Source organism: Pogona vitticeps, chromosome 1 (genome assembly GCF_051106095.1).
Source record: "Pogona vitticeps strain Pit_001003342236 chromosome 1, PviZW2.1, whole genome shotgun sequence".
Taxonomy (NCBI): domain Eukaryota; kingdom Metazoa; phylum Chordata; class Lepidosauria; order Squamata; family Agamidae; genus Pogona; species Pogona vitticeps.
The window spans coordinates 35,994,471-36,020,899 of NC_135783.1; the positions used below are offsets into that span (position 1 = coordinate 35,994,471).

The following is a 26,429-nucleotide window of genomic DNA, read 5'->3' on the forward strand; positions in this document are numbered from 1 at the left end:
ATCTTAAATTTCTTGTGAGGCAGGTTAAGCCAAGTCATGTTTGCTTCTCAGCATAACCTACCTCACAAGTCAGCCTGTGACTTTCATGAGTAAATGGAGATACAGTGGTGCCTCGCTTAACGAGCGCCGCGCTGAGCGATGAAATCGCTTAACGAGGGGCTCTGGGCCATCGCTGGAGCATTCGCTCAGCGATGGCCCCTATGGCGTTTTTTCGCTTTGCGATATTCGCTAAGCGATTTGCTTAGCGAATATCGCATAACGAAGCGGGGGAGAACAGCTGATCGGCGGTTCCAAAATGGCCGCCAGAAGGTCCGCGCCGCATTTTCGCACCCTGCCCTTGCTTACCGAGGGCGCGAAAATGGCGGCGCTATGGAAGAACATCGCTTAACGGTGAGTTTTAAAGCCATAGGAACGCATTGAACAAAGTTCAATGCGTTTCTATGGCTTTTTAAATTCCGTTTAGCGATGTTTCGCTATAGCGAAGGTTAATCCGGAACGGATTAACCTCGCTATGCGAGGCACCACTGTATAAGTTTTGGACCTTCCCCTTCATACATTCTTGACTATTACAACATGCTGTTATTGTATAGTTTCAGATCACATGACTTGTACTTTCCAGATACTCTGGACATCAAGTCCAGCGATCCATTACCACTAGAAAGGTTAACTGGGGCTGATGAAAACTGCAGTCCAAAACATCTAGGGAGAAGCATGTTGGAGAAGCCTAACCTATAGTTAAAATAAAAGGAAATTTAAAATAGAAGTAAAGCAAACAACCAGCTGTTATTCCTTAAAGAGTCCTTTTAAAAAGCAGTTTGCGCTAAGCAGGCATTACAGTAAACCAGCTCTCCAAGTATCACAATGAAACATTTGACCATATTTAACCATAATCAAATAATAGGTAGCTAACTGTTGATCCCTGACTGGTTAATTGATTGACAGCTGGGTGGATACTCAGTGAGTTGGTTTCCTGGCTACAGATTGAGAGTTCAGTTCCCCAGTACATCTACCAATAGCTGGCCTGCATATCCCTGGGTAAGCTGCACAGTCCTGGAGCACCCCTATAAGAAGGTATAGGTCAGCCACCTTTGGCTACTTCGTTACTAGAACACTCTAGAAAACATGGGCATAAGTTGACTTGATGGTACATGATGATGATTAACTGAGTGATATGCTAACAATATCCAGTGTAACACTGTAGTTATTATGGTATTTCACCTATACAATGAAGTTTATATTTCAAAAGATGGAAAATATGTCCAACAAGCTGCTATATTGAGAACTGAGTTTTGGAATGATTTATCCAAACAAACAACAATGTAGATTTATTGTTTCCAACTATTTAAAGAAACAAAACTTGACAGGTTGATCTTCAAAATTTGTTATTCCTTTTGAAACAGGTGTTATGTACTACTCAACAATTCTCTGGATGTAAGATCTTAAATGAAAGACAAAAATTTACAAAGTAAATCTGTAAATTATTATGTCGAAGCATTACCTGCTACTAGATGGATTTTGTTTTTGAAAAGCTTGGGGAATTATAACCTTTAAGATTAATTTGCTGGCATTTAACATTATTTGCTAGCTCCTCTCAATGTACTTCTGGAGGTGCAATGCAAGCCAATTAGTAGACTTTTTCAATGGGAAAAGGCTTGAGGCAGCCAGCAGTACTCCTGCATGATTCATTAAGAACTACATCCACTTGTTTGGCATGTGCTGATTTATACCATATGGTACTAGCATATTCTACTCTGGAGTAGCACTGGGACAAAGTTGATGTTCTTGTTGCTTGTGGCTGTGCAACCCAGTCTGAAACTGCTGATTTCCTAAGTATGTTACTGCTGGCAGCAACTTTGTTTTTGGTATATAGACAATGTTTTCTCTAGGACAAGGTTCAATTCAGAGTGTTGCCCAAATCTTTGGGGTAGGGCAATGTTCCAAAATTTTTCCTTCACAACTAATTTGCAGCTTCCTCTCTAAGTCTCTGTTCTTTAAGAGGAAGGCACAGGCCTATGTTTTGAAAGAGTTTGGTTTCAGCTTGTTGGTTTTATAATATAAGGAAAGATCTTCTATATCAGAGGTTAGCTGGTGCTCAGTGGTGTCAAATGTTCCCCTTGCTCTGTCAAGACAACAGCATCAACATAGATGAAACTCCAGGAGAGTATGGGAATGTTGGTTAATAATTTGTGTGAATATTAAAAAATAATGGTGCCAGGGTGCTACCCTGTGGGAGACTGTTCCTTTGATTTCTACAGTACAGTGTGGTCTTGACTTGAGAACTTAATCCATATTGGAAGGCGGTTCTCAAGTCAAAAAGTCTGTAAGTCAAGTCTCCATTGACCTACAGTGCATTGAAAACCGATTAATCCCGTAACAGGCCGTTTTTGTTCCATTTTGGTTTTTTTCTAGTCTGTAAGTCAAATCTCAGTCTGCAAGTCAAACCTAAATTTTGCGGCCAGAGAAGTCTGTAACTCAAAAAGTCTGTAAGTCAAGCTGTCTGTAAGTCAAGGGTCCACTGTAACAGTTCCTGCCCTGAAATTCAACAACGAATCCTTGGTTCGGAAACCGAATGGTGAACATTTCATGATCTAAAGATTACTAAAGTAAGGATGTAGAGCGTTCTGAGAAGCAATTAATGGTGGGTAATATCGTATCTCACTGTAAGGTTGACAAAAGCTGCTCCAGCTATTTTGTTTCAAAACCATCTTCTATATGCTGGGTTAGATTTAGATTTGAGCCACCCAGCTCTCTAACAGGTTTTAAAGCCTGACAGTTCTGGAATTAGAAGAGGTTCAATTTCAGAGGCTAGATGGTTTGATATCATTTGTTCAAACACTTTGTATAAGTGGCACAGTAGGGAGACTGGTCTGTAGCTTTTGAGGTCTGATGGTTCTTTGCTGGTTTCAGTACAGTGAGTACTTTCATCTTCCACCATATTTTTGGAATTTGTTTGTTCGTCCAACCGTTATTAAAGAGTTGAAGGAACCATTCCTTTGTGTTTTGCCCCAAAGGTGTAATTTCCTCGATTTGGATATCATTGAGTCCCTCTGCTTTGCCGTTCCTACTTATGGCTTCCTCTAGTTCTGCCAATATGACGGCAGTGGAAAGTTCATTAGATTCATTCAGAATATTGCTTGATGTTTAATTTTTATTATGTGTTTGGTTGGTCTTCTCTGCCAGAAGCAGTTGGTGAGTTGCTTGGTTGGAAGTTATATTAGCATATGTTGTTGTTGTTTAGTCGTTTATTTGCGTCCGACTCTTCGTGACCCCATGGACCAGAGCATGCCAGGCCCTCCTGTCCTCCACTGCCTCCCGGAGTTGGGTCAAATTCATGTTGGAAGCTTCAATGACACTGTCCAACCATCTCATCCTCTGTCGTCGCCTTCTCCTCTTGCCCTCACACTTTCCCAACATCAGGGTCTTTTCCAGGGAGTCTTCTCTTCTCATGAGATGGCTGAAGTATTAGAGCCTCAGCTTCAGGATCTGTCCTTCAGGGTTGATTTCCTTTAGAATCGATAGGTTTGTTCCCCTTGTAGTCCAGGGGACTCTCAAGAGCCTCCTCCAGCACCACAATTCAAAAGTATAAATTCTTCAGGGGTCAGCTTTCTTTATGGTCCAGCTCAAATGTCCATACATCACTACAGGAAAAACCATAGCTTTGACTATTCGGACTTTTATTGCCAAGGTGATGTCTCTGCTTTTTAAGATGCTGTCGAGGTTTGTCATCACTTTCCTCCCAAGAAGCAGGTGTCTTTTAATTTTGTCGCTGCTGTCACCATCTGCAGTGATCATGGAGCCCAAGAAAGTGAAATCTGTCACTGCCTCCATCTTTTCCCCTTCTATTTGCCAGGAGGTGTTGGGACCAGTGGCCATGTTGAGCTTCAGACCGTTTTTTGCACTCTCCTCTTTCACCCTCATTACAAGGTTCCTTAATTCCTCCTCACTTTCTGCCATCAGAAGGTTCCTTAATTCCTCCTCACTTTCTGCCATCAGATTTAGCATACAGTGTCCTTTAATTGAGATTACTGTTCAGTCTTTTCAGTAATCTCCAAGCTTTCTGGATGCTTCCTTCCATTTCAAATTCTGTTATGTCCATCCAGCAAGTTCTTTTTGTTTCTGCAAGTTGTTGTTGTTTAGTTGTTAAGTCATGTTCAACTCTTCATGACCCCATGGACCAGAGCACTTTCCCAACATCAGGGAGATTTCTCTTCTCATGAGATGGCCAAAGTATTGGAGCCTCAGCTTCAGGATCTGTCCTTCCAGTGAGCACTCATGGTTGATTTCCTTCAAAATGGATAGGTTTATTCCCTTTGCAGTCCAAGGGTCTCATTCAGCACCATAATTCAAAAGCAACAATTCTTTGGCGGTCAGCCTTTTTTATGGGCTAGCTCTCACTTCCATACATCTCTACTGGAAAAACCATAGCTTTGACGATGCAGACCTTTGTCGGCAAGGTGATGTCTCTGCTTTTGAAGATGCTATGCTGTCTAGGTTTGTCATCACTTTCCTCCCAAGAAGCAGTAGTCTTTTAATATCGAGGCTGCTGTCACTATCTGCAGTGATCATGGAGCCAAAGAAAGAAAAATCTGTCACTGCCTCCATATTTTCCCCTTCTATTTGCCAGGAGGTGATGGGACCAGTGGCCATGATCTTGGGTTTTTTAGATGTTGTGCTTCAGACCATTTTTGCGCTCTCCTCTTTCATCCTCATTAGGAGGTTCTTTAATTCCTCCTCACTTTCTGCCATCAGAGTGACATCATCTGCATATTTAAGGTTGTTGATACTTCTGGCAATCTTAATTCCGGCTTGGAATTCCTCCAGTCCAGCCTTTCGCATGATGTATTCTGCATATAAGTTAAATAAGCAGGGAGACAATATACAGCCTTGTCGTACTCCTTTCCCAATTTTGAACCAATCAGTTGTTCTATATTCAGTTCTAACTGTTGTTTCCTGTCCCACGTATAGGTTTCTCAGGAGATAGATAAGGTGGTCAGGCACTCCCATTTTTAAGGACTTGCCATAGTTTGCTGTGGCCCACACAGTCAAAGGCTTTTGCGTAGTCAATAAAGCAGAAGTAGATGTTTTTTCTGGAATTCTCTGGCTTTCTCCATAATCCAGCACATATTAGCAATCTGGTCTCCAGTTCCTCTGCCCCTTCGAAATTCATCTTGTACTTCTGGGAGTTGTCGGTCCACATACTGCTGAAGCTTACCTTGTAGGATTTTGAGCATAACCTTGCTCGCATGTGAAATTCTCCCAGCTTCTACTGTATGTTCATCAAATGGTAAGTCTTCTATTCAGGAACTTGAATCATCAAGTGAGTCTGCTAACCTCAACCAAGTATACCACTGCTGCTATGTTCTTTGTGGCACAGTCAGTGCATGTCATTTACAACTCTTGGGTTGTAAATGACTTGACCTATTGTCAAGGCCAGAATCTCTCCATCTTCCAGCAGGCTATTAAGAAGTAGCCTTTTTCCCCCAGAGGATTCTAGAATATGCACCTACTACTGCTTTATAGTTTGCCACTCTCATCCCTAGAGCAGCAGTGGAATAGATTCTCCAACTATTATATTGATTTTATTTTATTTTTTTAAATTTATGATTAGATTTTTATCCCGCCCTTCTAGACTATGTCTACTCAGGGTGGCTAACATCAAAATCATACATAAAAACAATACTGAAATTGACAATATTAACGTTAATCAAGATGGAAAAGTAAGCAAAAGGCAAGTGGAAAGTAAAAGTAAAAGTCAAGTATTGGTAGGAGGGAAGGCCTGCTTAAAGAGCCAAGTCTTTAATTGGCTCTTAAAAACACCCAGTGAGGGTGCCAGGCAGATCTCTGATGGCAAGCTGTTCCAAAGTTGAGGGATCACTGCTGAGAAGGCCCAATTTCTTGTTCTTTCTTTTCGGACCTCTCTCGGCGTTAGGCCCCTCAGCCGTCTTTCCTGGATATAGCGAGTGACTCGAGTAGATCTAGGTGGGAGAAGGTGTTCTGCTAGGTATCGAGGTCCTAAACCATTTAGGGCTTTGTAGGTCATCATTAACACTTTGAAATCAATGTGGAAACAAATGGGCAGCCAATGCAAGGCAACTAGAATGGGAGAGATATGCTGGTATTTTCTCGTTCCCAGTAAGTAGTCTGGCTGCCGCATGCTGCACCATTTGAAGCTTCCGCATCAATCTCAAAGGTAGCCCCACACAGAGCGCATTACAGTGGTCTAATCTCGAGATTACAAGCACATGGACGAGAGTGGTGAGGGCCCTGCCATCAAGGTGATTGGTGCCTTTTTGCAGCTGGGCAATCCGCCACAGATGGAAATAGGCAGAGCAGGCCACGGATGCCACCTGGGTTTCCAAGGTGAACGCCGGGTCCAGATATACTCCCCCAAGCTGCAAACCTCACTCTTTACGGTAAGAGTCACCCCCCCCCCAAAATGAGGGAGTTTTCCAAGCCGCTAATGGCGGGGCCACCCACCCTCAGGACCTCCATCTTGTCCGGGTTTAGCCTCAAACTATTCTCCTGCATCCATTGCAGAATAGTCTCAAGACAGCGCTGAAGGGACAGAACAGCATCCACTGAAGCAGGTGAAAAGGAGATGTAGAGCTGTGTGTCATCAGCATACTGATGGCATGAGGCCCCACATCCCCTGATGACCCCACCTAGTAGCCTCATATAGATATTAAACAGCATTAGGGAGATGATCAAGCCCTGCAGAACCCCACAATTGAGACTCCACGGGGCTGAGACACTCCAAACTGCACTCTCTGAAGACGGTCCTCCAAGAAGGATAGGAGCCAGGCAAGCCCCAGGCCACCAATTCCCAGCTTGAAGAGCCTCCCCAGGAGGATACTGTGCTCCTCCATATTCTTGAGGTTGACCTATGGCAGTGGTGACAAACCTTTTTGGGCTCACGTGCCCAAAATGGGGGGGGGGGGGGACAGCGGGTGGCGTGCTGCTGCCATAACAGCAGCAGCGACAGACCCGTAAGACCGGAACCAGAAATGGCGGTTTAAGGGGGAATCCCGGCTGCAGCCGCCTCATGAGCTTTGGCTGCACAGGGGGGCGGGGGGAGTAGTGACCTATGGCTTGCATGCCAGAAGAAAGTTCTCCGCGAGCCAGCTGTGGCATGTGTGCCATAGGCTTGCCATCACTGACCTATGGCAACCTGGTCTTGGGAGACTCAAAATAATGGAGTTGGAATACAGGTATATCAGCAGAAAGGTGGCTTCCTTACCATGTATTTTGTAGAGGTTCTCGGCCCATCTTGAAGTTAGTGACAAAGTGGAAGGTTTTTGCCATGACTAGATCCAAAAGTAAAGGGAGCATACCAGTATAAACAGTGGCAGCCATATTGCTTTGTGCACATTGCTTAACCCACTGTGATGAATTGCTGCTAACTAAAAAGGCACCAATCACCTTAGAAGGACACAACTGCATAGAAGTGTAGGTCTAGTAATGCAACTGACACCTTGTTAGTCAGTAGCAATTCACCACAGTGAGTTATAAAATGTAACTTATGTATGCATAAGCTACCAACAGGAAAATCGGAAACTGTAGTAGAGGACTGGAAGAAACATTTGTGAGATTTTCTGTGTTACATGTGTCAAAATACCGTAGCTTTCTCAGGTACTATGAATTTTGGTTTCTTGTCTGTCTCAAGCAGCTGATTTGGAGTATAACAAAGAGGTAAGAAACAGTTAGCTATTTTTATTACCGTGTTCTTACTGCCAGAAAGAAGGAATCATTCTTGTGAGTTCTTTATCTCAGCTGCCTAAATAATTCGGCAAGCTACACCATGGTGAATGAATTGGCTGCTCTGCCTCAGTCAGTAAGGTTTTATGGGCTGCGGATAAATGGTAAAACAAAGTATTTTTGACCTATTGAGATTGGAAAGTGCAGAGATGTGGTGGTCAGTTGCAGAGGGCAGCCACCATGGAAGGCTCAGAGGTCACGCAAGTCAGGAAGATAAATAAGAATGTTGTGTCTTTCTCCAAGAGAAGCAGAAAACACATAGGAAACTCCTGTGTCTAGCCAGACATAGCTTACAACTAGTCATGTAGTGACTACACTATGTAAGGGCACTACACAAACAACAAGTATTGAAGCAACTTCCACTCAGTCCCTTGTTGCTCATGCTAAAGGGTCCCGAAGAGTTCTACATACGTTTTGACATCAATATGAAGTCACTGTGCAAGGTCATCTGAGAATGTGAAACGAAGCATTCAATTTTATTTCTCCTTTTTATCTATGTGAGATGAGAATATGGAAGTGCTGAATCAGTACCTGGTACAGTACCATCACAACTAGTGATGAAAAGGTTCTGGGAGCTACAGTCTGAAAACACCAGGGTTACCCAAGTTTGGGAACTACTGTCCCGGGTGACTGTGTTTGTCAAGGATTCCTTCAGTGAAAGCCACACTAATCATTCAACCACACTACCCTAGCTGCCCTGGCATGGATGAAACCAGGAGCGCCAAATCGTCACACCGACTAAATATTATTTCTATTGGTTGCGGCTCCAATTCAAGATGATGTTTCTTGCTACTAAGACTCTATATGCCTTGCGACTGAAATACTTGAAGTTGAGTGCCTACTCTCATGCCAATCTACCTATTTTTAAGAACTTCTGGCGAAAGTTATGACAATCATGAGAAATGATTTCAGCCTTGTAACTGTCTTCCTAGAATAGTTTTTCTGCAAATCTATATTGTTATCACTTAGACACTAAGCAAAACTTTTTTATTTACACAATATTTCTGTAGTGTTTAAGGATTTAATCAAGCAAGTTTTAAACTAAAATCCAATACATGCTTTCCTTGGAATATGTGTCACTGAAATCAGTGGGGCTTACCTTTCTGAAAGTATGTCTATGATTGCTCTGTTGCCTGTTTAAATTGTTTTATGTGTTATTCTCTTGTGATCTTTCTTTCTTTCTTTCTTTCTGAGCTTAATTCTAAAGTCTGCTGCTGCAAAGGGTAGCATACACGCATTTTAAATAACTTACTATTCAGTGCCAGAAGGAACAAGGGGTGTGACAAGGCAAGAGGCTTTATTATAAGAGATAAACATAATAATAGTATGATTATAAGCATTTAAAAATTAGCATTTTGCTCTTGACACCTGTAGATTAGTCAGACTGGGAAAACTATTTCTAATTCCCAGGCATGAACAACACATTTTGCAAGCCAGCATCAAATTATTTGCTGCCTTCCCTACATACAGCTGCTAAGAAATAACATATATGATTTTCCTAAACACCAGCACAACGGTTATAAATATCTTGGCATCCTGGCACTGGTAATTCCCTATCCTAAACATAATTACCGCCATCTATTGAGCACTATGATTCTTGAAATGACAGTTTGCCTCCAATTAAGTTGATTCAAATGACTTGTTTTCTCCCACCAAGTATTAACTTCAGAATCCCCATGGATCTGTATAAATAACCAAAGGGCAAATGGATGAGCCCAGCAGGACATTATGCTTTCTGCAAACTAGGTTTTTAACAGCCTGGTAAAGGACTAGGTTCAGAGGATACAGAGCCCCTTCCTAAAACTGAGTTTCCATACTACTTCTATGATAAAGTCAAAGGTATGGATAAAGGAAGTGGGAATCCACTTTAATTTGGATTTTTAGCTCAATGAAGAAAATGCAGAATCCACTGACAATCCATAGAAAGTTGGAGATCTTCCAGCACTTCCAAATGATCTTCAAAATTGTTAATAACAGCAAATTCTTAAGTAATAAAATACTTCCGGACTTATCTTAATACTGTATACTGTTTTCTGATTCTGAGCTTTCATCCCTCACAGAGTACCTCTTACTCCAAAAGTACCACGGCCAACCAGCTAATTTTTTTTTTGAAGAATCTATTTCAATTAGTAAAACCATGAGGAGGAGCCCATGAAATCCAACAGAGAGATCAATCAATACTGACAAGAAGAAAATAAGGATTATGGTCAAAGTAAGAAGAGTTCTCAGTGAAAGCACCAGTTAATTCATCCTACACTTGAACCTTTAACAGAGGGTTTTGAGAAATGGAAGCTTACTGTATTATTTCATTACGTCAATGATTAAAATTAGAGGGATATAAGCTTTTTTCTTCTTCAGTAGCTCAAGGAAACAGGAGTCAATACAACTAAACAATTGACTAGAAGAAAAGATTTATCTCTGTGGCTGTAATTTTAAATTCAGATGACTTATTAAGAAGGTATAATTTTAATTTGTCAAATATTTGATAGGAGGGGGAATAAGAAGCTTGTGCTGATGTGCAGTAAGTATCCTGGTAGAAACAGACTGCACATCAGATTGAAGGCTGGTAGCCATATTCTACAGCAGGCATTGAGAGGGTGGATAAGGAAAGCCAAGAACTTATTTAGTACATTCACTCTTACCAAGACAAGTAAGTCATTTAGACTAGGAAACCAAGCAAAAGTGCTTACGGAAGGACAACAGAAGGTCCTCTGGTATCCCAAATTATTTGGTTCCTCTGGGTTTATGGGGAGTGATTGTCTCTATTTCTGACACCAGTCTTCATGCATGGCTCAAAAGGACCAGCCTTCATGCCTATAAACTATCTCAGCATCTCAAATACAGTAGTCACTTAGGCTCAGTTGCCAGACTCCCCTGCTCAAGACCTATGCCCCCTCATGCCTTCTAGAGCAGTGATTCTCAAACTTAGGTCCCCAGATGTTCTGGGACTGCAACATCCAGAAATCCTGAGTAGTGATGAAGGGTTCTGGGAACTGGAGTTCAAAAACATCTAGGGACCCAAGTTTGAGAACCATTATTCTAGAGCAATAGACAGATAGATATATAAAAATTAGCTAGGGGGCTGCAGGGGTCTAACAAAACACAACAGAATTATCCCCCATACTCCTTAAAGGATTTTCTTTAAAATACAAAGGCACCTTATGTTTTGGGGGGTTGCTGCAGGGACCAGGGGTGGTAAAAAACAACAACACTTTCCAGTTGTTGCTTAATACCTACAGGCAACATGTTGCCTAACACCTACAGGCAACAGGTTACCCTCTTCTGGACTTTTTACAAAGTTAAAGCTTGGAATCTGAGCCAGCTGATGGGCTAAATAGCACTAGATGGCAAGTATAAAGTCCAGCCCAAAAAGAGCATGCAAAAACCACAAACAATCCCTATTCTAAATTGTGCAAGTAATTTCCACTTCTAGGGTGTGAATTTGGCCAAACACAACTATCATCATGCAGACAACCATATAATAAGAACTTAGAACAAACATTCCCTTTTGTTCATATTAGGTCATCAAATGCCCTTCAGGGAGAAATAAAAATTTCCCAGTCCTATTACCCATTAATCCAATTTTTAAAAAAAATTCAAAACAACATAACTCAATGGCCTCACTGTTGTAATTTTATATACTAAAACAATAAGTGTGTCGTTTACATATACACAGGATTTAATATAGCCATAGCAATTTTTAAAGGCACATTCAACCCAGTTGCAGAAATTACAGACATTTTGTACTATGTACCTAAAAGCACTCAATTTGTTTTGTCTTCCTACCTTCATGCACTAACCAGACATTCAGTCCCAATCACTGCACTGAAGCATGTATCACACACGTTGCAGGTAAAAAAATATTCTTACAAACTGATATTTAAACAGCTAGTCAAAATGAGAAGCAACCTTACATTCAATTGCAACTTTAAGATGTAAAAAGAAAAATGAAGAAACACTTCAACCACCTCATCTGTTTTTGTAATAGAAGTCGATATGCAAGACTAGAGAATAGTAAAAGCTATGACCTGTCACTGTGTCACCCTAGTTATATCAAGACAAAATATGGCCCTGTTGTGCATTCGGAAAGACACAGATGTAGAACATTATTCTACAATTTGAACAATCTATTACCATGTTTCCCTGAAAATAAGGGTCTTATATTAATTTTTGCTCCAAAAACCCGTTAGGGCTTATTTTCAGATGTTTCATTTTTTTCATGTACAGTGGTGCCTCACATTACGACGTTAATTCGTTCCAGCGAAATCGCTGTAGAACAAAAACGTTGTAATGCGAAATAAAAAAGCCCATAGAAACACATTAAAACCTGATTAATGCATTCCTATGGGCTTCAAACTCACCATCCAGTGAAGATCCTCCATAGCACAGCCATTTTTGCTGCCTGTGCAGCGAGGAATCCATCCCAGAAAAGAGTGGGGAGCCATTACTTTTACCTCGGCGGCCATTTTGAAACCGCCGGTCAGCTGGCAGAAAATCATCGTTTTGCAAGAATCGGTTCCTGAAGCAGGGAACCGATCATCGCAAAGCGTAATTCCCCCATAAGAAACATCATTTTGTGATCACTTTTGTGCATTAGGGACGTGGTGCTGCTGCAGGCTAAACCGCAGAAGCCTGTGCTGCAGGGTTAGAAGACCAGCAATTGTAAGATCAAATCCACACGACGGAGTGAGTGCCCGTCGCTTGTCCCAGCTCCTGCCAATCTAGTGGTTCGAAAGCATGCAAATGCAATTAGATAAATAGGGACCACCTCGGTGGGAAGGTAACATTCCGTGTCTAAGTCGCACTGACCATGTGACCACAGAAGATTGTCTTCGGACAAAATGCTGGCTCTATGGCTTGGAAACGGGGATGAGCACCACTCCCTAGAGTCGAACACGACTGGACAAAATTTGTCAAGGGGAACCTTTACCTTTACCTTACTTTCAGAACATAGGTTGTAGTAAGAGGTTACAAGCAAAAGTGTCACTTTTAACATACTGATTGAACTCTAGTAGTAGGACACAACTAGAGTACAGCCACTGAATCAGCAGACATGTAGTGAGTTAGCCCCTCTATAAATACCACTGGTTGAATGGGCCTATTTTACTGTGACTTACTACTGGGTTTCAGTCACTATTTCTGAGGTTATGAGGGTCGTCGTTGTTTAGTCGTGTCCGACTCTTCATGACCCCGTGGACCAGAGCACGTCAGGCCCTCCTATCCTCCACTGCCTCCCGTAGTTGTGTCAATTTCATGTTGGTTGCTTCGCAGACACTGTCCAGCCATCTCATCCTCTGTTGTCCCCTTCTCCTCTTGCCCTCACACTTTCCTAACATCAAGGTCTTTTCCAAGGAGTCTTCTCTTCTCATGAGATGGCCAAAGTACTGGAGCCTCAGCTTCAGGATCTGTCCTTCCAGTGAGCACTCAGGGTTGATTTCCTTTAGAATTGATAGGTTTGTTCTCCTTGCAATCCAGGGGACTCTCAAGAGCCTAATCCAGCACCACAATTCAAAGGCAACAATTCTTCGGCGGTCTGCCTTCTTTATGGTCCAGCTCTCACTTCCATACATCACAACAGGAAAAACCATAGCTTTGAGTATTCGGATTTTTGTTGGCAAGGTGATGTCTCTGCTTTTTAAGATGCTGTCAAGGTTTCTCATTGCTTTCCTCCCAAGAAGCAGGTGTCTTTTAATTTCGTGGCTGATGTCTCCATCTGCAGTGATCATGGAGCCCAAGAAAGTAAAATCTGTCACTGCCTCCATATTTTCCCCTTCAATTTCTCAGGAGGTGATGGGACCAGTGGCCATGATCTTAGGTTTTTTTGGTGTTGAGTTTCAGGCCGTTTTTTGCACTCTCCTCTTTCACCCTCACTCAACCACAGGTTCTTTAATTCCTCCTCACTTTCTGCCATCAGAGTGGTATCATCTGCATATCGCAGGTTGTTGATATTTCTTCTGGCAATCTTAATTCCAGCTTGGTATTCCTCCAGTCCAGCCTTCAGCATGATGTATTCTGCATATAAGTTAAACCTGGATTTTGGTGTATGCCGTCTACTTCTTATTAAGCCATACTCTCTTTGAGAGTCTAGAGAACTCACAAAGAGTTCTCTAGGTCACACAGGTCTATAGAGCCTGTGTCCTGAGCACACTCCTGTACTGCAGCGAGGCCTGGACCCTTTGCGCACGGCAGGAGAGGAAGCTGAACACCTTCCATGTGTTATCTCCGACGCATTTTTGGTATCAACTGGCAGGACAAAGTTCCAAATAGAGTAGTCCTAGAATGAGCTGGAATTTTCAGCATGTATACATTATTGAAACAGCGCCGTCTACGTTGGCTTGGGCACGTCGTGAGAATGGCTGATGGTCGGATTCCAAAAGATCTCCTGTATGGAGAATTAGTGCAGGGAAGCCACCCCCGAGGGAGACCACAGCTGCAATACAAGGACATCTGCAAGCGGGATCTGAAGGCCTTAGGAAGGACATCAACAGATTGGAAACCTTGACATCTGAGCGTTCAGCCTGGAGGCAGTCAGTGCATCATGGCCTCTCCCAATTTGAAGAGACACTTGTACAGCAGGCTGAGGCAAAGAGGCGGTCCCGAAACAAGCAAAACCAGAGAGCTGGACAGGGGACAGATTGTATTTGTCTTCAACGTGGAAGAGATTGTCACTCTCGAATTGGCCTTCTCAGCCACACAAGACACTGTTCCAAGACCTCCATACAGAGCACGTTACCATAGTCTCTCGAGACTACTAGATAAGTTAAATAAGCCGGGGGACAATATACAGCCTTGTTGTACTCCTTTCCGAATTTTGAACCAATCAGTTGTTCCATATCCAGTTCTAACTATTGCTTCCTGTCCCACATATAGGTTTCCCAGGAGATAGACAAGGTGGTCAGGCACTCCCATTTCTTTAAGGACTTCCCGTAGTTTGTTGTGGTCCACACAGTCAAAGGCTTTTGCATAGTCAACGAAGCAGAAGTAGATATTTTTCTGGAACTCTCTGGCTTTCTCCATAATCCAGCGCATGTTAGCAATCTGGTCTCTGCCCCTTCATAATCCAGCTTGTACTTCTGGGAGTTCTCGGTCCACATACTGAAGCCTACCTTGTAGGATTTTGAGCATAACCTTGCTAGTGTGTGAAATGAGTGCAATTGTACGGTAGTTGGAGCATTCTTTGGCACTGCATTTCTTTGGGATTGGGATGTAGACTGATCTTTTCCAATCCTCTGGCCACTGTTGTGTTTTCCAAACTTGCTGGCATATTGAATGTAGCACCTTAACAGCGTCATCTTTTAAGATTTTAAATAGTTCAACTGGAATGTCATCACCTCCACTGGCCTTGCTGTTAGCCAGGCTTTCTAAGGCCCACTTGACTTCACTCTCCAGGATGTCTGGCTCAAGGTCAGCAACTATATTGTCTGGGTTGTCCGGGATATCCAAATTTTTCTGATATAGTTCCTCTGTGTATTCTTGCCACCTCTTCTTGATGTCTTCTGCTTCTGTTAGGTCCCTCCCATTTTTGTCCTTTATCATGTTCATCTTTGCAGAAAATGTTCCTCTAATATCTCCAATTTTCCTGAACAGATCTCTGGTTTTTCCTTTTCTATTATTTTCCTCTATTTCCTTGCATTGTTCGTTTAAGAAGGCTCTCTTGTCTCTCCTTGCTATTCTTTGGAAGTCTACATTCAATTTTCTGTAGCTTTCCCTATCTCCCTTGCATTTGGTTTCCCTTCTCCTCTCTGCTATTTGTAAGGCCTTGTTGGACAGCCACTTTGCTTTCTTGCATTGCCTTTTCTTTGAGATAGTTTTTGTTGCTGCCTCCTCTACAATGTTACGAGCCTCTATCCAAAGTTCTTCAGGCACTCTGTCCACCAAATCGAGTTCCTTAAATCTGTTCTTTACTTCCGCTGTGTATTCATTGGGGATTTGGTTTAGATTATACCTGAGTAGTCCAGTGATTTTTCCTACTCTCTTCAGTTTAAGCTTGAATTTTGCTATGAGAAGCTGATGATCAGAGCTGCAGTCAGCTCCAGGTCTTATTTTTGCTGACTGTATAGAGCTTCTCCATCTTTGGCTGCAGATAATATAATCAATCTGATTTCGATATTGCCCATCTGGTGATTTCCATGTATAAAGTCGCCTCTTGTGTTGTTGGAAAAGTTTGTGATGACCAGCTTGTTCTCTTGACAAAACTCTATTAGCCTTTGCCCTGCTTCGTTCTGAACACCAAGGCCAAACTTCCCTGTTGTTCCTTTTATCTCTTGTTATGAGGGTATAAATTACATTATTTTAAAGAAATAACTTGATAGGTAGAACTGTTACCTGGGCCTCTGTATGTATGTGTGTAACGAGCAATATTTACTCCCCATTACTCCAAAAGGTGCTTTGTGGTGTGACGGGGGGGGGGGCTTCACAATTTTTTTATCTTTAATATCTTTGAAAACAGAGTTTAAATGTTAAAGTTACAAAATAACTTGTTCTCATTGCTTCAAATAATAAGAAATGATAACAAGCAATTCTGTAACACGATGTGTAATTTGTTGATTTAAAAAAACTTTTAAATTGTTGTTTCAGAAAGCAACTGATGCTTAGCCAGCATGAAAGTACACAAGGCTATTCTGCCCACTCATGTTATTAGAAAATATTTTTTCACTCATGTGCCAGAACTATCAGCCAAATAATGAAATCACAGCAGTAACAGACACTCCCATTGACTAGAGAAGGAACTTCCTGGTTCGTTTTGAATCCTTATCTGCCCTCCTTGGTAGAGAAGTGATTGTTTCCTTAACAAAATAAATCAGAAATCCAGGATTTAAGTTATTTGTGGGTGGACAGGTTTTGGGTTGTGTGGTTGTTGGGGTTTTGGGGGGCTTTTTTCCTTTTTAAACAATTCCTCCCCCATGTTTGTAAACATTTTAAAAATCACAATGTCTATGCACTGGAAATAAAATCCATCAGTATTATAAATGTACTAGATCGTGTGGGCTGTGCCTGACAGCACGTAGGTTACATCAGTAATGCAAAAATAGACAAGTATCATTGTGCTCATACTGTCATGGAGTAAAGGAGAGGGCGTAGTAAGTGACAAGAACACAGAGTAGTCCAGCATTATCTAGTTTGAATAAAAAATACTTTCCACGTATACACCCTACACTTAAGTCACAGCAAACATCTATCTTCCAAAGTTGTGAGGAAAGAAATGTTTACTGCCTTGAGCTCAATGCAGCAAAGAAAGGATGTAAATATAGCAAATGCATGAATAAAAATTAATCAGTGGCTCCCAACCTTGGATAACCCAGGTATTCTTGAAAAACAATACCCAGAAGCCTTTACTACCAAGCTATGCTGGCCAGGGTTACTGGGAGCTACAATCCAAGAACACCTGGGTTATCCAAGGTTGGGAACCAGTGATCTAGAACTGTTCTCTCTCAGACCGCACCCTAGATGTGCTCAACTGCACACAAAGGCATCATTCTCCACTGACCTACATACAGCAATATGCCCACTGCACATTTCAATCAATGGTAGTGTGATTGGGTTGTTTGTCAAATTCTGAAAGTTCCTTGGTTTTGGCGGGAAACGACAGAAGAGGAGTTTCTTTGAATAAACTTTTATTAACAACATCAACTGGGGTTTCAATCACAACTTCTATAGGTTCCATACAACCAGCAAGTCTGCCCAAAACAAAGATGAGGTATTCTCGTAACTGTCCCTCTTTACCAGAACGACTGACCAAAATGTTCTTGATTTGTCAGCTTTCTCGAACATCCACTTCTTACTGCACAGATCATCCCGCAGCAAGGATGACGTGGGCAATCTCCCTAAGGGGGTTTCTCGTTGGGTTGGACTGGTCCCAGACGAATTACCCTCTTCCAGGGACCTCGACCTCGCAGGTATACCAAGACTGTCCATTCATTCTTCAGGTGACAGTCCTTCAATTATTGGTTTTCCTTCATTCAGCTTCTTCTCCATTTCTCTCACGTCCTGGTTCTCTGTCCCTATCCCCTTATGTGGGACCTTGAATACATGGGGCTCCCTTTCCCCTTCTATCCATTCCTCCTCTATCACAACCACCTTATTTGCTTCCCCTGAGCCTTCTCCCCCCCCATGTGAAGAAAACGTCTACCTCCCTTTTTACTCCTTTCTCCGGCCCCTCCTCCCCCTTTCGCGCCTTTAACCCTTTCATCTTCATGGCAACTTCTTCCGTCACCCCTTCTCTAATCTCTCTCTCTTTCTCCTCCTCCATAGACGCTTCAGGGGATGGCTCACTCTTACTTTTCTCTTCCTTTGTATCTTCCTTCTCACAGGTAGAAGAAGGTAATGTTCCTAAACTTACACTGCATCTTCCATAGGGTAGGCCCCTTTTTCAAAATGAGACAAGCCTGAGATGTCTCAGATAAGTCTGAAGTGAGGAAGGTGTAGCAAATTGAACATACCCGCACTCACAGGAGGATATGGACAGGATTGCACTTTAGGATTCTTGCAATACGCAACTGACTTAATTTTTATCTAGCCATTAAGGTTTCAGACACATATGCAAAAAGTACACAAACAAGAAGATTCCAATGGTCTGCTTCATCTCCTTTCTTAGAAAAGCATATTTGAAGTGGGAAAGTACCGAGGAGGGGATGTTGCCTAACACATTCTGAATTCCCACAAACATTTTGAATAATATGTAAATTAGGCTGCCTGGATTTAGCGAAGTGCAATATGGCAACCTTTGGCCATCTGTATTTGGAGATTGATTGATTCAGGGGAATGACCCTATCATCCCTGTATCTAGCAGCTTTCTTACTCACTGATCCATTGCATTTCCTCTACAGAAAAGAACCTGGAAATGGCTGCTAGCCAATTAATCTCCAGATTGTGGCTTTCATCTCTGCCATGCTAATTCTGGAAACACATACATATAGAGAGAGACATAAAAAAGGATGCCAATTCAGCTAAATAAGAATCAGGAATAATACAAGATATAAATCAACTTACTGAAATATCTCACAATGAAGATTTAAAACTGTAAAATCTCTGGCAAGACTATTGTAAAGTGACAATAAAGGAAATAAGAAAATGTTTTCTAGAAAAACTGCTAGGTTGATCTCACAAACATGCCTTTTAAATTTTCTCACCCCCCCAAGCATTTGAGTATACCAGTGAAAAGAAAATACTGTGTTACTTTCTCTTCATTTGTAAATGTGTCCCCCAGATCCATTTTGTTAAAGGGTTGAATAGATCACTGAAACATAACTTTATGTATCCATTTTCTTGACCAGTACACTCCAAAGTTTTCATCACACTAAGATTCTGTTTGTCCATGATTATTATTATTTTTATAAGCTGTTTTAGAAGCCTTTCAAACCAATCAATTAGGATATAAATCATGTAAATAAATACATTTTGCATTTAGAAAAAAACAGCCCTAAGAAATAGAGCAACAAAAAGAAGCCTACAGGTTTCAACTCAACAGATGCAATCTATCTAGGAATATGGTAGTTGGCATTTACTGCTGACTGCCCAATCAGGGAGAGGAGGTGGATGAAACTTTAAAAAAATTAATTGCAACAATTTCAAAGATACACAATGTAGTAGTGATTGGAGATTTCAATTATCCTGATATCTCTTAGGAGGCAAATTTTGCCAAGTATGGCCCTTTCAAGAAATTCCTGGGATGTGGGGCTGAAAATTTTCTCCTACAAAAAGTAGAGAAAGAAACCAAGGACTAGTTATCCTTGACTTGATTCTAACCAATAGAGATACCTTGGTGGAGGAAGTGACAGTAAGTGGAACTCTGGGCAAGAGTGGCCATGTTCTACTAGAATTCTTGATTGCAAGGAAACAAAAGCATAATGTAGCCACACGTATATGCTGGATTTTTAAAAAGCCAATTTTAATGAACTCAGAACAAGGATTAGTAAGGTCCCATGGCAGGAGATCCTAACAAGAAAAGGAGTCCAAAATAGGGTGGGAGCTTCTTAAAAAGGCACAACTACAGTGGTGCCTAAATTTACGAACGTCCCGACATATGACCATTTCGAGTTATGACCAGCTCCAGCGGGTCACAAATTTTGCTTCGACTTGCGGCTGCAGCTTCCAGTTAAGAACACAAAAAGGCAGGGGGAAAAGGTGGGAAATTCAAATTGCTAAGTGTTGGTGGAGAAAAGGCTGCATCTTTGTAGCTCTTTTGCCCCAGCAGTTAGAGAGTGTATGACTGGAGGAAGCTTCGGACTCCCTGGTAAGGTAAGGTGCTACTTTCTGCTTTTTAAAAACTGTTCTGGGTGGGTTTTGCAGCATGGTTTTGGGCTGGGGGGTTATGGTTCTGTGCTGTGATGGGTCCTGGTTTTTTTTGTTTTTTTTTTCCCTTTTCCAGTGGGTCTTGGAGGGTTTGGTTCCTTTTTTGAGCCCCCCCCCCATTTTTTCTGATGCAATCAGAATCCTTGTTCCGACCTTCAGAACACGGCCATAGAGACTGGCGAAACCTTAGGAAGAACAACCTTCAGAACACGGCCAAAGAGCCCGAAAAACCCACAACAACCATCAGATCCCAGCCGTGAAAGCCTTTGAGAATACCTTACTACCTTGAATGAGTTCAAATCTCCAGGGCCAGATGAAATACATCCAAGAGTATTAAAGGAATTGGATGAAGAACTTTCAGAACTACTGTTCATTATTTTCTTAAAATCATGGGAAATGGGTGAGGTGCCAGACGACTGGAGGAGGGCTAATGTTGTTCCTATGTACGAAAAGGGTAAAAAGGAGGAACCTGGAAACTACAGACCAGACAGCCTGACGTCAATCCCAAGCAAACTTCTGGAACAGACTGTAAAGCGCTCACTATGAAAACACCTAGAAAACAAAGCAGTAGTAACTAGAAGCCAACACAGATTTGTCAAGAACAAATCCTGACAGATTAATCTGACCTCATTTTTGACTAGGCAACTCCTTGACATACAGAATGCTGTAGACATAGTATATCTTAACTTCAGCAAAGCTTCTGGCAAAGTGCCCCATGATATTCTGATTAGCAAGTTAACTAGGTGTGGGCTGAACAGAACACGTGTCAGATGGAATACACAGTTGGCTACAGAATTGTACTCAGAATGTGATGATTAATGGGTCCTTTGAAAACTGGGAGGGGGCAACAAGTGGGGTAACCAGGGCTCAGTCCTGGGTTCAGTGCTATTCAATATTTTTATTAATGATATGAATGAGGGATACAGGGAATACTAATCAAATCTGTGGATGACACAAAATTGGGTGGAATAGCTAAAACCCTGCAAGAAAGAAATAAAATTCAAAATAATCTAGATAGGTTGGAACACTGGGCTGAAAACAACAGAATGAAATTCAACAGGGATACGTGCAAAGTAATGCACCTGAGAAAAAGAAACCAAACACAAAATTACAAGATGGGGGATACCTGGCTCAGCAATACTACAAATGAGAAGGATCTTGCAGTTGTTGTAGATCACAAGCGGAATATGAGCCAACAGTGTGATGTGGCTACAAAAAAGGCAAATGGTATTTTAGGCTGCATTAACAGAAGCATAGTCTCCAAATCCCATGAGGTACTAGATCCCCTCTATTCAACACTGGTCATCTTGAGTATTGTGTCCAGTTCTGGACACCGCACTTCAAGAAGGATGCTAACAAACTGGAACAAGTTCAGGGGAGGGTAACAAGGATGATCAGGTGGCTGGAAACCATCCTTATGAGGAAAGCCTGGAAGAACTGGGCATGTTTAGCCTTGAGAAAAGAAGACTGAGGGGAAGCATGATAGCACTTTTCAAATACCTGAAAGGCTGTCATACAGAGGAGGGGCAGGATCTGTTCCCATTCATCCCTGAGAGCAGGATACGCAACAATGGGCTCAAATTACAGAAGTCAGATTTCAGTTGAGTATCAGGAAAAACTTCCTATTAGAGCAGTACGACAATGGAACCAATTACATCGAGAGGTGGTGAATGCTCCAACATAGGAGGCACTCAAAAGAAATTTTGACAACCACGTGGCAGATATCCTTTGATTTGTATTCCTGCACCGAGCAGGGGGTTCGGCTTGATGGCCTTATGGTCCCCTTCCAACTTCATGATTCTATAAGGTAAATGTTCCCTTTGACATTTAGTCCAGTCGTGTCCGACTCTAGACCATGCTGCTCATCCCCATTTCCAAGTCGTAGTGCCAGCATTTTGTCCAAAGACAGTTTTCGTGGTCACGTGGCCAGTGCGACTAGACATGAAATGCGGTTACCTTTCCACTGTGGTGGTACCTATTTATCTACTCGCCTTTTTACATGCTTTCGAACTGCTAGGTTGGCAGGAGCTGGGACAAGCGATGGGAGCTCACTCCGTGACGTGGATTCAATCTTACGACAGCTGGTCTTTTGACCTTCCAGCACAGAGGCTTCTGCGGTTTAACCCGCAGCACCACCACGTCCCTTTATCATGATTCTATGATTCTCCTTAAATTAGAGCTTCATCCCATTGCCAGTAGAAATGGGATATGAACTGGGTCTAGCAAACTTTAATTATTTTTAAGGGGTCCACATGATGTATAAGAGCACCCAGTCAATCCCCGCTTAGTCCAACCCTTCACTACTTGCTCACCGTCTCAAACGTCCTCTCACTCCCACACATCCCCATCCCTCAGAAACCTGTCCCCATGCCTTCCCACCATCACCCCTTTCCCTCCCTTTCCATTCTCCTCACTGACTCCTCTCTGTTGGACCCAACAGGAGGCAGAGAAGGCAACATTGGTGGAAGTAAAGAGCCTGAGGTGGTGGCAGAAGCAGCACGGCAAGGATGCCACAAAAGTTTTGGATTCAGGCTAAAGTCCATGTAACTTTAGTCCCTCGCCCGTTTTTTTAAAAAAAGTCTGTTTGGGTTTATTCCGGCAATGGGAACAGGCCCTCAGAAGAAAATGAAGGTAAAACAGTGGTGGGAGGGAATCCAATACCCCCACCCCCACGGCCCACCCCCACACGCATGGGTGCCCCACCCCCACGAGCGTGCCCTGCCCTTGTGAGCACACCCGGCGCCATCTGTGCATGCACATGAGCACGCCTCACCCCAAACATGCCCCACACCATGCGCGTGAGCACACCCTGCACCATCTGTGCATGTGTGCGAGCCTGCCCCACCCCCTGCGCCCAGACCCTGCACCCTCAACCGGTCTGTGGGTCAGAAAAGGCTGGGGACCAATGATACAGGCAACCTTTTGAAGGTAGAGACAGTTGCTCCAACAGAATGAATTCAGTCTAAAATGAAAACAGTCCCCCTACCATATCCCTAAATAAATGCAGGAAACTTGACCATGGTATTTATTTCCTCTTTTTCACATTTCAACACTTGGGCAGGGCCTTTGGAGAGGGGAGCAGGGGGGACAATGATCTCACATATGGAGGGCACTGCAGCCAACTGATGCAACTCTTTTAGGCCTCTTGAGATCTTAAAAAGACTCTTCATTTAAGGCTCTTCATTTAGGACAAGTGTCAAGTTTCAGGAAAGAGTTCCACAATAACCCCAACGCCTTCTGCAAATAAAAATTCAGATCAGAACATTCTCACACACATACCATTTGCAAAGTGGTTCAAGCAGGCATATCCAGTTGGGAAAGCCTAATTAAGATTAAATAAAAGAATAAGGTAAATTATTTTCTAACGTTATGTTTGCTTATAAACAAACCTCTTTAAAAGAATGACAACTACATCCAATTCTGAGATAACCCACTCTTGAGGAAATTCTGATGTAATTTCTTTGAAATTTTAACCGTGGTTAAATTTAGTTGTTCTTCCTTAGTGCTCATTATGTCCATACGTCATTTTGTTTTGTGCCAGTCTTGAAACTGGAGCAACACTACCAACCAGAAAGCAAAAAGAACTTAATCTATGCTTCAGTAACAAAACAGTGGGAAATATGGAGCTTCAGATGTTGTTGAACCATAATTCTAGTGGCCATGCTGACAGGGCCAATGGCAGTTATACGTTGTTTCACGTCCACATAGTCCTTCAGACTTCAATCCTGTAGGGATCCCTTTTGCCTTCAATGAAATCTTCATGGGAAAAAATTCCTAATTTTTTAAACACTTTTTGTTGATTTTTAAAGTTTATACAGCTGTGTATACATATAACATTAACATACAAGGTTCACTCAAACAATGAACAGCATAACAAAGACAAAATAACAGAATCAATATAAACTGCATGCTTAAAGGAACAGAAATCAAGAACAAGTGGCAAGTAGAGTAAATCATACCTGTTGCAATGGGAAGAAAACTCACATTTCTGTTACAGTGTAATAGTGAAAATATTGTTTTAGCAATTTTAACTCACAGAATATATTTTAGTACTGGGGAAAGTGCAGAAGAGGATCAGGTAATAAGCAATGTCTCTTTCAGAAATTATGTAGAACTGCTGCCAGTCAGAGTAAACAATACAGGGCTATATAGGAATTGCTTTACAAGAACACAACTGTGCTCTTAGCTATCTGATTAAAGAGGAAAAATGGCTTTAATGCACCATGAATTTTTAATTTAAATAGACTCTTTGAAAAGTTCAAAACAGACAGAACATTCTTCCCCTTCCTGCTAACATGATAGTTTATTTTTAGATGTCTCCATAAGAAGAGCAACCACTGAGGTATGTTAAGATTACAGCTCTTCAAATGGACTCCACACACAGCTGGAAGATGAGAATGGCATTCCATTATCACCCCTTGGATATGACTGACAACAGTTCAGAAATTATAGCATTAAAACAGAAGCAGTTAAGAGCAAATGCTGTTCTAGTTCTGCACTGTGGGAGTCAAAGAACAGATGGAAAGAATGTCATAAATGCATGCTAAAACAATACCCGCTTCTGTGTCTTACTTGTCCTATAGAGTGATACATAACAACAAATTATTTTAAATGCTGTTAATGTACCTAGTGGAACCAGTTACAGTGGTGCCTCGCATAACGAGTGCACTGTTTAACGATGAATTCGCATAGCGATGCGTTTTTGTGATCGCTAATGCGATCGCATTGCGATGATCTAAATGGCCGAAAATCGCATCGCGCTGATCGGTAAGCGTTTCGCTTACCGATCTTTGCATTGCAATGTTTTTTAAACAGCTGATCGGCAGTTCCAAAATGGCTGCCAGGTGCACAAAATGGCCGCCCGCAGCGTTTTCGCGCGCTGCCCTCGCTTACCGAGGTGGCGAAAATGGCGGCGCTATGGATGATCTTCGCTCAACGGTGAGTTTTCCCCCCATAGGAATGCATTAAACAGAGTTTAATGAGTTCCTATGGGGTTTTTCTTTCCGTTTAGCGACGATTCCGGATAGCGACGTTAATCCTGGAACGGATTAACGTTGCTATGTGGGGCACCACTGTACCTCAGGAGTTGCTGAGTGCTCCAACACTGGAGGCATTCAAGGAAAACTTAATCACCTGGTAGATATGCTTTGATTGTATTCCTGCATTGAGCAGGGGGTTAGATTTGATGGTCTTGTAGGCCCCTTCCAACTTCACTTTTCTATGATTCTATGATTGTAGTCAAGAGTAAAGCTATTAAGAAATAAAAAAGTGAAGAAATGAAGTCTGGCATGATATGAGGTCCTTGGGCAGGGGGTTGGACTAGAACAGTGGTTCTTAACCTTTTTGAAAGAAACGCCCCCTTGAGCCATTGAGGAAGTTATCATCGCCCCCCTCCCCGCAGTGATTTAATTATTTGTTTGTTTGTTTATTTGTTTATTTGTTTATTTATTTGTTTATTTATTAAGACACTTAAATCCAATGACCCCTAAAAACAAAATTAAATTCCAAGAAAATGAAATGCCCCCCAAAAAGTAACAATTAATAATTTAGTTGCAAGTGAATTTTAAGACGCAAAAAGAAATATAAAAAGGGCATAAAAACAAATGCAGGAACTAAAAATTTCAAGACAAAAAGTCTGAAACTAAATTAAAATTGGAGGAAAATATATATTCATGCACACTGTAAAAAGGCTGCAGCCATCTGCACAGGTTTGGCTTGCTCCAGCGCCCCCCTACCGCCCCCCTTCTGCTCCAGCGCCCCCACGCCGCCCCTTTTCGTTCCACCGCCCCCCTGAAAAATGAAATCGCCCCCTGGGGGGCATTATCGCCCACGTTAAGAACCACTGGACTAGAAGACCTCTACGGTCCTTTCCAACCCTATGACAATTCTATGATCCTACCTAATACAGACCAACAACACTGCAAAAACTATTGTACACTGAGATACTGCTGTGTTCTATCTTGCAGAGAAATCTTGCAGATTCTACTCCCACAACATTATCTTCTATTTTTTTCAAACAACAATAAATATCTAAACAGATGCAAAAAGGAACACCTACAGACCATTGCGTTTTTTGATCCAATGTATCTCTCACTAATAACTAGGCTTCCACAGCGCAGAAGAAGCTTAAAAATAGCACTGTTGTGGTTTAATTGCTTAGCTTTGCCTCCCAGTGCTGACGCAGCTGAAACTGACACTTTCAGTTCTTGAAAACATATATGAACACAAGAGGTCAATTATTGTGCACATCAAATGTGTATGTGCACAATAAGATACAGAGATATTTGCATACAGAGATATTTAAAAACAAGTATATACGCCCCACAAAGATTTGTTCCCCAGGACAAGCAGCAATTGAATGTACTGCACAAAATGAGTGAATG

General features: G+C 42.0%; 1 protein-coding gene across 6 annotated transcripts in view; it reads right to left on the reverse strand.

The window, feature by feature from the left end:
* SUSD4 (sushi domain containing 4) overlaps positions 1-26,429 on the reverse strand; it is a 165,172-nt gene that overhangs the window by 96,456 nt on the left and 42,287 nt on the right. The gene's annotated exons all lie outside the window — the stretch shown is intronic.